We start from the raw sequence: 12,063 nt of genomic DNA, 5'->3' as shown, positions 1-12,063 counted from the left end.
TTCGATGCAAAAGGGCCCACCGTTTGAGATAAGCCGCAGGCATATTTTGGAGCACCCAAGAATGAGGGAAACGAGATTTAGTGAAGAAAAAAAAAATATACAACACAAACGCAAATATCTGGGGATGATTTCTCTCCGTCGGTCTTTTAGCAGGTTGTTTTTTTTCTTCTCTCTGAATTTAGGTCCCCTAACTCAAACAACTAATTCCTCACTCCGATGGGGGAAGTATTATTCGTTTCCTCTTCTTTTTTTATTGTTGTTGCTAGGAATCTTTTTCGAATTCCTAGAACACTAATCCGTACCATTCAGTAGAAAGAAAAATCGTCTGATCGATCACATCAGCATCCGCAACTCGGCGTAACCGTCCCAGACACTCGGCATTTGACTCTGCGCCTTAGATCCTGTATGGGCGTCATCGATAGGGTTTTTTTTCCTTTGCTTGCGCTTGTTCTGCTGTCGATTCTTTATGTGCACAGATCGTTTTTCAAAGAACAAAACCATTCCCCTCCAAAGTGGCACCCAGGGTGAGGGCGACCTTTCGGCCAGCGAAAATCGAATAAGATACCCGCTTGATATGATTCACGCTTTCGATACTTTGGTCGAGTAAACTGAATTGAAGATTTATCTTTCCTGGCGAGCGAAGTGCTTTATCGCATTGTTTGGCATCCTGCAGACGATGGGCGGGGTGGTTTTTTTCTTGTCACCGGAAGTAGATACATCTTTCGAGTGCATAACGCCGAGTGCTTACGCTCGATGGCTTTAGTTACGGAAACATCGATATGACAACAACGGCCGTACTTTTTTTTTAATGCTGCAGCTCAAATCAATGTCACATTCCTTGATGAAAAACGAGGAATATATCAATACTACACAGCAGATAGTGGTTATTTCTTTAGAAGCTATTTAACGCGTTTGAATTCAGTATTGACTATTTAGTGCCCATAGTTACAATGGCGGATACTCTTGAGGCGAATCTCGAAATACCCAAGTAAAAAGCCCTTCTCAGCGGATGATCAAGCTTGGCTTAAATTCAATTAATCATGCCGCTGAAATATTACACCTTGTTGTTCTAACTTGTACAAAAAAAAAGGAACGCTTAGGCCTGCGTTACCTTTGTTTCGTAATAACATTTACGAATCAGGTTTTTTGAATCATGCGTGGAAGAAAAAGCAGGCCACGTTTTGCGCTTCTCATTCGCGATCCAAGCAGGCCTGGTTTCGTGTCACACGCCGAAAAATGAGTATTCTGATTACGCTGAGCGTACACAACGTTTCCGCTTCGTTGGTACAGCGTACAAATGCCACAAATCTTTTCGAATGATTGCGTGTGGTACATAATTTGAAATCAAATATTTATGGTCTCCACGCCGGCAACTTTCTGATTCGCTGAATCGTTGCCATTTGATACAAGCAGCCAGCCAGTCTCATCGATGTACGGTGTTGCTTTATGGAATGTGTACCATTGCTTTGGCTTCGCCGTTGGCACCAACCGGCTAAGCATGAGCATTTCAATTTCGAAAGAGTGCCAGTGCTGTGTAGTGTTTAACAAAGGAAGGTTTATGTTTCGCAGCGTCACTACAAATGCCATTTTAAATACAAACAATAATGTGCAAGCGACGGAGAACTGGAGTATCAGTTTCCAGCAACATACGTTTTACATACGCTTAGCTGTGGAGAATGATAAAAAATTAATATACCACTGATCCGCTCGAAGTACATTTTTTCTTGCAAATTTTAAATAAAGCAAAACCGATCTGTACGGCTGCATCAAAGAAGAGCATGGTGTACATTAAATTCAATGAAATGTAACCACGATACAGTTTATAGTTCTCTGAAATTTCAACATTCACGTATAACTGCATTCACCGAATAGTAAAAAGATGTATGAACAATACCTGAAATTTGGTATTGCTATACGATCAAGTTTTTTATTGACTAATGACCAGATCAGATAGGACTGTGAATAAAAGCGTGACCGGGTTGATGAACAACGCTTCTATCCGTGCTCATAATGATAACTACTTTACTTTAGGACTGTGAATTGAATTGTTTCGTATAATGTCATTTAAAAAAACCAATGATTCTACAGACTCTATTAGTACAGATAATTAACGTATAAATTTTGTATAAGATAACATCAAACGTATTATCTCATATCAGTTGTATAAAAGATCTGCATGAATGCAGCAAAAATTACAGCATGCACAAACGCGAAAAGATCGCCAAATCGAGCTGATATGATGGATGGGTGTCAGATGAATGTATGCTAAGATATCTATTATGTTAGACTTCACTAACCCGCCCATTCTATTCATCTGTCACCTCCAAAGCAAACCCCTGACACCTCAGCATGGCTGAATTTCCAAATTTCCACCCCATTTGCTGCACCACTATCGGTACTGTCCGACACACCCGGGTCTGGGTGACCGAATTTTCGGACTCGCTCATCATCTGACGAATGTCGGGACCTTAAACACGATAATGCACTTTTGATGCGAGCGCTTACACCAGTGCATCGGAAGACGAAGAAACCCCGAAACCGATAACGATTCCCTCGAGAACGATGGTGTGTGATTCGCGCGGTGTAAGCTTCTTTTCACTTCGAGCCAAACGCTCGGTTACGTCGGCCTGCCGGCCATCCGGTGCGTCAAGACAGTGGTAGCGCGCTGGCGTTCGCCCCATTTCCCTCACACGAAGTGACCATAAAATTGTAGCACTGCCATTTCCTGCTTTTTACTGCCAGCTCATCAACCACATTCCGGTCACCGGTTTTCCCGTGCGTGCGAGAGGGCAGTAACGTGGGGCAAACCGGGTGAGAATGTGAGAAAATGGCGATAAAATGTAAAGAAGCGCCACGAATAATGTTGGTATCCAAAAAACTGTAACGATGCAGGTCGTAACACTTTCGACAAAAACAGATCGCGGGTGTTGTAAGATGTTGTAAATTTGCTTCCTTTTTTTAACGCTGCTGTAGCTACAAGACATGTTAATTAGTTTTTCCGAAACAGATAAAAGTTGTAAGTAAATTTTGTTTACACGTTTTTTGAAGTGACGTTTGTAAAGATATAGTTCTTTATTACACAAACCCCGTAAAATTACTTGAAGAAAGCAGAACAAAATTCATCATTAATGATATAATTGAATTACAAAACCGAAAGTTTAATTTCTAAACACGGTCAGGACGTCTTTAAACAAATAATAATAGCAATTTGAATTGTAAATTTGGTTATCAAATCAAAAAAAAGATTTTTCCTAAGATAATGCTGTTAATTTATTTATATAGTTAGTCGATAACAATTTATCAAAATTTGATAGCACGTTTGAATTTTTCTTACAAATTCGTAACATAACAATACGTTGTAAAAACCCACTTAAACAACCAAAATGTGTAACCACCATTAGAGCACTTTCATGGATCCATTTATTTGAAGTTATTCACCAACTATCAAATAATCGTGCAATACAGCTGATTAATCAATAATAGCTATAGCAAGCCATTGTACAAATGATCCAACGTAATCGAATTCGTTTTAAGAATTTGCTACAGATCACTGGCGAACGAAGAGCACGACTTGCGGAGGGAAAAACTTTTTCTCTATTTCTGTCGCTCAGATGCACCGTGTAGGGCGATTGGATTGTACAACTAGAACTACTTCCTAATAAATATTCACACCGCACGTAACATTTTCTTCGCAAAAAGAAAAGCCACGCCATGAGCGCGGTACCATTGTCGCATGTATCGGACCAGTTTCACACCGGTTAATTTATGTTCTGCCGCGCTTTACAAATCGCTATCGAAACGAATGCAAAACGACCCTTTGTTGAACGTATTCTACGTACCACAAGAAGCGAGTAAGCGCAATGAAAATTAAATAAAATGGTTACACCTCGCCGGTTCCCGCGTACGAAACCGTAGAAGGTTTTGCAAAACTTTTCCTGCTCGCGAAGTCTTCGGCGAGATGCTGAATGTCCTTTGTCGCGGCATGGGTATTGAAAATCGCGAAACACTTAAACGAAACGAAAAGCACCGGTGAGCAAGGATCGTGCTTTTGTGAGTCTTAACTTCGTGGATAAAATCAGTCAGCTGTATTGCCATAAATAATCGACAACACTGCCAAATTTTGTAGCCTCGAAGCGAGTTGCATTTGGGATGTGTCTTTTAAAAAATTATGCACAAAAACGTGGTTGGTTAGCTGAAAGCTGCATTATTATTATTACAAAACAAAGGAAAAGCTGTGTTTTTGAAAGAAGTATTTGCAAATTTGAAATTTACTGACCGAAACAAACAAAATAAACATGTATTTATTTTTGGCATCAAAACGTACTCAAAATAAATCAGATTAATTCGTTTTAATTTGTTTTAATTTATAAATATGCAATTGACGGCTTTTTCAACCATGAAGCACAAAAATGATCGATTCCTCCTAAAGATACGATTTACGTTATGGTTTAAAATACTGAATCCCACCATTAAAGGCAGTGAAATAAAAAAACTGCGACACTAAAAATTGCTTCGTTCTGATGCAGTGCAGCGCTGCATAAATTACGCCCCCGCGTACGAATACGCGCCACCGAAAGCTTCCAGTTTTACAGCTCTCAATTTCACCCACAAATTCAACGTTACAATAAATCGGATCGCGTGTGCTGGCAACCACACGGTGGGAATGTCACGAGCTACATTTGCACGAGCTGCCTGGCACGGTAGGTGGCTGATTGTGTGGTACCAAAACGCAACCCAGACACCGGGCCCGAGACTTATTAGAAGCTTAACCTTCCCCACATTTGCCAACACGGCACCGAATGGTGCCGACAATAGGGCGCAGGATGGGCGAACGCATTCATACATTCATCATTCCAAACCACCGACGACACGGTCAGTGAGACGGGTCGGAATTTCCTTTAGGTGCGATACGTCTCGCACATACTTCGCATACACGCGGCCAGACCGCCGGTGGCAACGGCAGACCCAGGCAGACCCCCGTAACGGTTATGAGTGGAATAAGAAATGAGTGAAACTTTTCTCATAATTCTCTCACTTTTCGGTCCACCCATCCGAAGCCACATCCCTCATGGTTCTGGTTCCGAAAGGAGGTTGTGCTTTTAGCTTCCCATTAAAGAACCCCTGCAACCGTGGTATCTTTCGAGCGGCGATGTGAGAGCACCATAAATATCCTTAAACAAGCGTTAGCCTGTGAGAAGGTGGCAAACACAATTTCAACACACCCTTTTTTGCCCTCACGAAGCGTGTGTGCGATCAACCCCTCATCAATCCGTGGCGAATGTTATTCACCAAACTGACAAATTCATTCAAAACATCCGCCTTTCGAGCGGCATCTCAATTTGGAAGGTCGTCGGTTGAGAACGCAAACATGCTTGCCGCATAAATGTGCATTACATGGGGAAAGCATTTTTCAAACCAACACACGAGGGCGGAAAGCGTGAACAGCTTCAAGGACGAAAAGAGGAAACACTCGACACAGGCAACAATATTAATTATTGCAACTAATGACCATTAAAGAACGGTGTGAAGTGGTTCGTCGTACTTTCCATGCCTTCATTTTCATGGTTTTGAAGTGGAGCGTAATTAAAATAAAATAGAATTGTTTATGCTCAAATTACGTGAATTTTTTTTTTCTGTCGGTACCGCGAACTTTTGATTAAAGCTAAGAACGGTTGGCTTAAAGTTTTGCGTAGCAGATAATTTAACTGATTTGAAGAATGATTGCTTAGGACACTCCATCCTAATTATATATTTTCAATTTAAATAATATTTATATTAAAAAAACACCCGTTTGTGTTAGAAAATAATCCTTATTTGGATGATTTAATTAAACTTTTGAGATGAATCTCACCTTGGCAAAAATTTTGATTTTTCCCAACATAACATGCTTTGCAAAGATTGCGGCAATCTGAACGGGAATGGATTGAAAAAAAAAGATTCTGAGTTGAAAATTTGCAGTTGTGCCCTGAATGAAGAAGGAAACAAAAATTGAATATTTCTCTGTCAACAGCTTTTTGGCTCCGATACAGCGTCCAGCACCAGCTCAACGATGGCAAAAGGCGAGAAACTGCAACGACCGAAAACTCATTCGCGCCACACGGAAAAGAAGCACCCCTTTTTTGTTGTCAACCGTTACGAGCCAAAAGCTAACAGATTCATTTATCCGACACGGGTCGTGGATTAAGACAACGGAACGACGGCGAATAATAATGGAAAATTTTCCTGCTCACTGCGTGGATGAAGCGCGTGGTTGTGTTTTTTTTTCTCTTTCTCTGCAGTCCACATTCCCTTTCTTGAGACTTGTGCTTAAAGTTTACGGTCCATAAAAGATTTGAATTAGATCTTTATTCAAGCGATTTCCTTTTTATAATTGTTCTCCAGGAAGCGGACTAAAGGGTGACAAGAACGCTTTTTTTTTCACCGTTTCATCAGACTAACTTTATGGGCAGGTATGCAGCATTCAGCATAAACTTCGCAAAATGTGAAAATATACTACCCGGTGTTTGATTTGAAGTCACCACCGGAGTTCCTTCAGTACTAATGAGCCGCTTCTCCAGTGCAACACGAGCTGGTGATAGAAAATCAGAAACATTCGCCTACTGCGCTGCATTTGTCATAAATTCTGTATATTTTTTTTTTATTCGCTTCCAGCGAGCAAATGCATTTCGTGTCAGCTCAAGAAAAAGCTGTTATCGTGTCGCGTTTTGAGATTCTGCATTCGTACCTTCACGTCTCGCAAGCGAAGGGAAACAGATTTTTCCATTAGGATTTTTTCCATTCCGCCATTCCACGTTTATGACGAGCGAAAGAAAACAGAAACGCTTACTCAACAATGGGGTTCGCTGCCATCGTCACTATTCACCGGGTTTCTTTTAATGTTTGCCTTTTTCCGCACAATGGCGATAGAACAATCTTATGGAATTACGATCAAACGGGGAGCAGATTTTTCACTTGACTGCCAGAACGTTTGTAGTCAGTTGAAGACCTTTGTATTAGTAGTTTTCCAAAAATAAATAATAAAAATGATAACAAAATGTTCAAAGATGACAAAATAAATATCTGTTCATTTTCAAACAACTGCTAACAAAAAAATGCATGAAATATTGGAAAAACTACCATCATTTTGTTATTTCGTGTTATCTCTCTCTTCTCTTCTACCTCGCTCTCTTAATTCCTCTCAATCAATGTCATTGCTATATTTAATCATAATCTGTTTCCTATATTCCAAGGAATGCATTTAAAATACTGTTAAATCTACTGATAACAGGTCGACCTGCCAACAAGGATTTAGTCTCATCGTTTGCGTCACAAAAGAAAAGCTAAGCTGTTCGTAAGTTTCGCACTTGATTGGAGTAGGAAAGAAATGAAAAATGTTGCGTAACCTTTTCTAGAATAAGAATTGACACAATTGCAAGAAATGGTTAGAAAAAGTCTATCCATACTTTGTCAGAAAAAAAGCATAGTGTGAATATGAAACCTCACTATCGAATTTAGTTTGCCCTTTGATGCCGATAAGGTTTTTAATTCTCCAAAAAAAAAAAACCCCACCGCCATGCATATGTAAAAGGAGCATTAATCAAATCCATATTCATCCGATCGGAAATCAGCTGCTCCCGCCGAGAGATAAGCCGATGCGAATTGATAAAAGTAGACCGGAAAAGAGTGAGTGAATAAATGTATGCAAAATGACACCACGTACAGGCGTCGAAAAGGTGACGGTGTGCTAAGCAGAAAAAAGAACATATAACTACGCGCCACGGGGATGAGCGTCAATCTCGAAGACGTTTGCGGATGCTGAGCGAGCTAGATGTGGCCCGAGTTGTGAAAGGTTGTGATCTTCCGCGTCACTACTCCAGTTTGGAAGCAAATGGAATATGATTATATATGATAAAACCATCTCACATCCGCCTCCATCGGGCGTTATATGATTAGCCCGTCGTTTCTGACAGCTGACTGTACGAATATATATATATATATATGAGAAAAGATGAGGTCAAATAACGATGAGTCTTTTGCGACCTGTTTCTAACCCGACCCGAGTGTTGAGGAATACAGGTTCTTCCAGACACAACGATTTTTAATGTATCTCCTGGAATCGTGCGCACAGGCAGAAAAGTTGATATTTATAAGATATGGCTGAAACATTCGAATATTATTCATATGCCTCATATGAAGTTCGTCTTTTCCCATACCTTTTGTACTGTTTACATAACCATAAACGGGAAGAAAAATATAATTAACATTCACTTTAGACGCTTTTCAAACGGGGTACACATAAACAAAGTTCTATAAACTCCGTGTGATACGTGATTGTTTTATCTACTTACTTCTCCGCGATAACACGCACGACCCTGTCAACGGCAGGCATGGCTTCGACGGCGCGTCACCCCGTAGGACAAGTGCTGCTGAAGAAGCTACAAATAATCTTGTTAAACTTTTTCAATTACTCCGCCACGCTCGTTCTTCGGTTGGCCAATCTGATTAACTCGCCCGACGCCCGACGGAGAAACAAAGGAAGGAAAAATCGGCCGAGAATAAGGCTCGCCACCGCAGAATTGCTGAACTCTCTGGCTCATGAAAATCCTTTTTAACCCGCACGCGGAATGCCCTATAGCCCCGCCAGTATGTTGGGTCGGACGTTACGTACTGGCCCGAAACGAACGGAGAAGTGCCGGTGCGCCATTCCCGGAACGGTGGCCATTAGTTTGTCAGAAGATGAGCTCCCACGAGCTGGGATAAAGTGCTGGATAATTACTTCTTTTAAACTCTTACGGTGGCAAACCGTGTTTTTTTTTGTGTGTGCATTTTACTTATAGGTAGATTGATTTTCTTTTTTTGTTCTCTGTCCACCACTTAAAGAGACTTCGTATGATTTATGAGACGAATACTCACAATCGAGTTATGTGAAAAGTTGCTTTTGTTTTATTCTACTTTATCCATTTTTGAGTAATGAAGAAGTAGGAATATTGTTGTAAAAATAACATTTCACATAATATGGATTTTTAAATATTCAATACAGCTATGAATTTTGTACAAATTTCAATGGCTACTTAGTTACTAAGTGACATTGCAAAAATAAATGTCACAGCAGTAACAAGACACTGTTGTTGTTATAGTAATTTATTCAAGAACGGGCTTGCCGAATTCAGTAAAATACACTAGACAAGCTTTAACATAATAAAAAATGAAGTACAATTCATCAAAAAATCAATTCTAACACGGTGACATCGCGTTCATTGTTCAGAGAGCAACTGACAATTCAGTGCAAAACTAGCTACAAACTGCTTCAAACAGCATGCTTCAACAAAGCCTCTGTCATCCGGCGTCAGAGTACGAGAATAAACTAAAAATTATCAACTCCACAACAACAACGAGTAGGCTGTGCTCGCCGGTTGAGCAGCTTTCTGCAGCAGTAGAGCTGTCCACCAGCAGTACCAACGGAAGTCAACGTACGGTGCCCGCATAGACAACGTCTCACACAGCTATTTGGCACATTCTACTTAGAGCTACTCTCTCAGCGCTTGAGCTTGTGGCTTGAACATTGGCACATTCCGGAGCGCACACAAAGCTACCCGGAGCTATGATGAGTTTCTTGTCGTTCGCTGGTTGAATATCTAATCAGTTCGATGCGTCGCCACGGTTCTGTTGTTTCGCTTCCGTTTGTCGGTTTCGTTGGCTTTAATCCTCGCAAGGCCAACTGGCAGATCGTCGAAGTGCGCCGTTGGAGCTCTTAAGGGACGACCCACTCTGCTGGATGTGAATCGAACGGCGTTAAATTTTTACCATGCAAAAACAAAAGCTTTCGGTGAAGACGAAAACAAAAAAAATGCGGCATCAGACGCGTGCCCGAAGAAATTCAAACACAGCAACATAAACGTCCGTTAGGGTCCGTTTAGCATCCCAGTGCAGAGTGATGACATTTCCTCCCGGGCTGGCCGCGTCCTAGTGCCATAGACTTTTATAGGCCATGCCAAAAGTTCACTACAAAACGGTAACCAAAACGAACCCAAGAGAGTTCCGCTGCTTGGCAAGCGAGTTCTCTTGCTAAAATTTCATGAATAATGCTTTTCGCCAAACGTTTGCGGTGTCCTTTTCCTCGCAAATATTACCGATGTGGAACGCGTTTGTGGCACGTTCTGGTGCGTAAACTGTGGATTGGATTTCGAAAATCGATTCAATTGCGCTCCTTTCCGTACCAACGTGCCGTACGTGGCGCAATTTTCTACGCGCCGAAAACAAATCCGTTGCACACTGACCGAGAATCACATCGAACCGATTAGGTTCTTTTTGGCAGCATACGTTAATGCTATTCCTATTTTTCCATTCGCAACCATGTTACCGAACGAGGCCCGAGGGCCATGTGCTACTAACTTCTCTTATTTGTCGACGCGTGCTAGTGAATCAGCACCCCGCACGCAAACAGGAGCGTGAAAACAACTGCTGCTGGAAAATAAAACAAGCGCTTGGGTGTTTTTCGGGAGTGGAATTTGAATATTCTAATAGTTTCCGCGCGACGACCGACCGCGCGGTTTCGGGCCGGAGGAACTTATGCATGTATTTATTTATTACCTCCGGGTGGGCCACTTTCGAATCATGCTTCGTGGTCAGCAAACAGTTTTCGCAAATCGACACTGCGCGACAGCGAATAAATTAAGCCAAAAACATATTTGCACGCTCCGGTGGAGATGGTTAAAAAGTGGGAGCACATTTGTTTCAAATGCCGCATTTAAACAGCGCAAACACACGGACAAACTTTGTGGTAAAACACACAAATGGAGCCTGTTTTGGACATAGTTGGGTGACGCCATTTCTCCACAACTATTGTACTCCCGGAGCCTGTGAGCCACGGATGGACCAGCATTAAAGTTAATTTTTGAAATAGTTTCACTGCCAATTACATCAATTTAGATTCCGAAAATGATTTCACTACTTCACGGTGAGCTCGTGGTTTTAATCAGTGGTTGCCGTAATTTACGACGCTTCGTAAAGCAGTGGGGCCGTTTTCTATCCCATTTTCTCCGAGCAACACCACCAGATCTTGCGTACAATAGCTCGAGCCCGAAGAAGTCAAAAGCGAGAGTGAGCAAGAGAACAAACCACGCGAAGGAATCAGCGCGTGTACAACCCAACCTGTGCTAGGCCACGCGCACCAGCGGGCACGATTCGCGTGCGGCCATAAATTAGCAAAGCTCAAACTAAAAACTCATCGAGACGTGCCAGCTTTCCTGCTTCCGATCCATGATCTAGCACCGTCCGTTCCCGATTCTGGCACGGTTTTCCGCTAACTTCGGAACAGCGGAAAACATCAAACATGATTTACGCCGAGCGCACGCATCAGTGGAAAAAAGCCGGAACCTATTGGTTGCCCAATCCCGGTATCGGAATGTGGCGCGTTTTGCCAGTGACAAGCGAAAAACGGTTCTCACGTGAATGACGGTAACAAGTACACGGTGGGCACAATTTTGAAACTCGTGTAAAATAACCAATTATACAAAAAGATCGCCCTCACGATTAGCCAAGCATTTGTGCTCGATGCTGTAGATCTGTTAGTGATAGTGGCGCAATGTCTGAAGAAATTGCATTTTTAAACATTTTCACTCACATTCCAGATGTTCTTATTTCTACTTGCATTTAGGAAATGTTCTAGAATAAAACATTACTGAGTTTAATAGAGCAAACCTACAAATCAACGGTAAAAAAACTGCTCTTTAGTAAAGGTTTCTGATAGCCAACCATGTGAGCTTTTAAAATAAATTTGAAAACATATCCTCGAAGCTCATTAACTGAATAGGTTGTACATACGATACGTTGCTTTGTGGAAGTCTAAAAGCGATATATGTGCTTCAACTAACGATCAATTTGAGCACCTGTAAGTATGCTTTAGGGTAAGATTTGCTTGGGAGATTTTTATTCAAACACCAAATTTGTCAAATAAAGAAAAGGAGTACTGTACCAGTTATACAATGTTTGCCTTAGCTCAACCAAAGAAGGTAGGTACAAATAAAAGGTACAATACCCCACCGATGGCATACGTACGAAAAGTTACATCCCGTTGAGGGTCAC

This window comes from Anopheles nili, chromosome 2 (assembly GCF_943737925.1).
Source record: "Anopheles nili chromosome 2, idAnoNiliSN_F5_01, whole genome shotgun sequence".
Taxonomy (NCBI): Eukaryota; Metazoa; Arthropoda; class Insecta; order Diptera; family Culicidae; genus Anopheles; species Anopheles nili.
Note: the sequence above shows the minus strand (reverse complement) of the source record.